This window comes from Tamandua tetradactyla, chromosome 21 (assembly GCF_023851605.1).
Source record: "Tamandua tetradactyla isolate mTamTet1 chromosome 21, mTamTet1.pri, whole genome shotgun sequence".
Classification (NCBI taxonomy): Eukaryota; Metazoa; Chordata; class Mammalia; order Pilosa; family Myrmecophagidae; genus Tamandua; species Tamandua tetradactyla.
The window spans coordinates 14845406-14848098 of NC_135347.1; the positions used below are offsets into that span (position 1 = coordinate 14845406).

Below are 2693 nucleotides of genomic sequence, written 5' to 3' on the forward strand. Positions count from 1 at the left end.
CTTTATATTGCCCTGGAAGATACCTTGTTGAGGTTCTTCTAAAATGGATAAAATGAGAGTAGTTTGGTATCATGAAGCCAGATTGAATGTGATATCCAAATTCCAGGTATAACTTCTGAGTTTGGGCTATTTAGTTTCAGTCTGATTCGCCACTGCTTCAAATTTTATGGAGGTTCCAGCCAGCCCTTAAACAGCTGCTGCGCTCAGAAAGCAAAAATGTCTTACTTTTGACCTTCTGTTGATCTCTTCCTCTGCTCTGCTGACTAAATGCTTCTTCCCCAAACTCATGCAATATTCCATCATTTATCTCATTTGCCTACAGCTCAGTTTTTTGAGAAAGGTGTGTAGTGAAAAAAAGATTATTGAATCGTACACATATTTAACATCGAGATCCTAAAGCAACCTAATTTAAGCTTTCATTTGTTCAAATGGATAAGTTGTTCATTAGGCTTAAATAGGTGCTTTGAATTTTATTGAAGGTTCAATTTCCTCGTCTAGAGATGTCTACTTTGAATACCATCTTGCCAACTGTTGTGACAGCTTGATGAGCAAAACTGATGTGTATGTGGGGATATTGAGGAGGTTGGAGCACAAAGAAGTAGTGCTGTCCATTGAGATTTTGCTGCCTTGGAGGGTTTATGTCCTAGAATAATCATTTTATTCTACAGAATAATTATTCAGTAGTTTGTGATTGACACATAGCACCTCATGTTATTTAACTGAAGCAGAACTTGATGATTTGAATTTATTTTGGTATAAGGTAAAAAATGCCCATTGGTTTTCATAGCTGACGGTGTTTCCCTGTTCTGACTTGTGTGGCAAAGACATTTGTAGTGCTAGAGGTTGAAAGAAGCTATCAGATTTCAGTGTTTCTTTACTATCTCCTAAGATGCAAGTTCCGATTGTGTTTAACTCGAAATGGCAGTCTAAGTGGTTTGACATTAAGACTAAAATGTTAAGATTTATTTATTTAGTCATTTAGGGCTAAATTTAATAGGGACGTGAAAGTTGGAAATCTTACACTTTAAACAAACCTTTGAAATTACTGATTCATTCAAAATGGCTCTATGGAAGAAACTAACCTGTAATACCTTGGCATGGAGTGCCACAGCTCCACCATTTCTGAGCAAAGCCTACAGAGGTTCCACGTGGGGCAGGATAAGGAAGGAGGTCTTTGACATTTACAGCAGCAGGTATTTTCTCTTCCTCTTCTTGACAAGGGTGGGCAGAGGACTGCTCTGACAGCTTCATCAAATACTGTCATGAGGCCACGCTGCGTGAGAGTGGAGTACCCCAGGTATTTTACAGCACTCATCTCCTTTGCCATGGCTAAAACCTGGGGATAGGTGATGGGAGCCAGCTGGCTTCTCCTTTAGTTTCTCAAGTGTGTCTTTATTATCTCTAAGATCAAGCTTACTTCCCACCAGAATGATGGGAGTGTTGGGACAATGGTGTTGTATCTCAGGAGACCTCTGCAGGAACATTTTCAAATGTTGTGGGACACATAAGAGAAAAGAAAATTAAAAATATGTAAGTTTGCGGAGAGGGTAGTAGGCACAATTGCTCATAATATTCTTGTCTGACTGTATCTCATAAGCCCTGATTCACTGATATTCCATCTACCATGATGTCAAACACGATGGGAATATATTCTCCAGGAACTCACTGTGTGTGTGTCAGTAGGCAAGTTTTACCTTTAGCTCCGAATTTTTCATTCAAGTAGAGTCAAGAACCTCTGTTTTCTGTTCAGTGCACATCATTAGCTCTAACAGTCAAGAAGTTGTTAAATTGGCACAAGCTTCCATCTCTCCCACCACCACACACTTGATGGCTGGCATCTGAGATGCTTGTTGGGCCATGGTGGTGGTGACCCAGCACTGAAGCGGTGGGAGTAGAGCACTGTGGGAATGGGGTGCTGGGGCCCCTGTCCACGCTGCTTGCCCCTCAGCACCCGGTCAGCCGAAGTCCAACAGCAGCTTTCCCCCAAAGCTGGCGAAAAACTGCATCCCACGCCCCATCCCTTGCTTTCCTGTGTACTATAACCAGTTGCTGTTCTTTACAGTTCGGCTATCATTTATTTAGAGAAATATAAAATCTTTTTTTTAGTTATGTTTTGTTTTTCTTTTGCAGGTTTTGATACAACATGGTTGGAGGCTGGGTGGAGGAAAGAGGGTTCAGCTTGTATCAAATCCAAATCTTGACCTGTTCTAAACACTGTCTTTAAGGAACAGTGATGGGAAATAATTGTGATTTAGAAAGAAAGAATGAGAAATTTTATCTGAGGGGAAAAGGAGAAGAGGGGTGTTCTAATCTTCAAGCTGCCAGAATGTGGCTTTCAAAAAGAGAAATTTATTAAGTTGCAAGTTTACAGTTCTAAAGCCGTGAAAATGACCAAATTAAGGCAAGGCTATGAACATGTCCAAATTAAGGCACCAACAGGAGGTTGCCTTCACTCAAGGAAGGCTGATAAAATTTGGAGTTTCTCTCTTAGCTGGAAGGGCACATGGCAACATTTGCTAGTTTTCTCTCTAGGCTTCTTGTTTCATGATGGTCCCCCTGGGGTATTTTCCTTCTTCATCTCCAAAGGTCTCTGGCTAGTATGCTCTTATAGTCCTTCTAATTTCTGCAAAATACGTATTAATGTACTCTCTTTCACCTATAGATTTTAGTTATGTTTTTCTTCTTTCTTTGTT

At 40.4% G+C, this 2693-nt stretch overlaps 1 pseudogene; it reads right to left on the bottom strand.

The window, feature by feature from the left end:
• Positions 1 to 1181: 1181 nt before the first annotated feature.
• Positions 1182 to 1838, bottom strand: LOC143665286 (ras-related C3 botulinum toxin substrate 1-like; annotated as a pseudogene).
• Between the last annotated feature and the right edge of the window lie 855 nt (positions 1839 to 2693).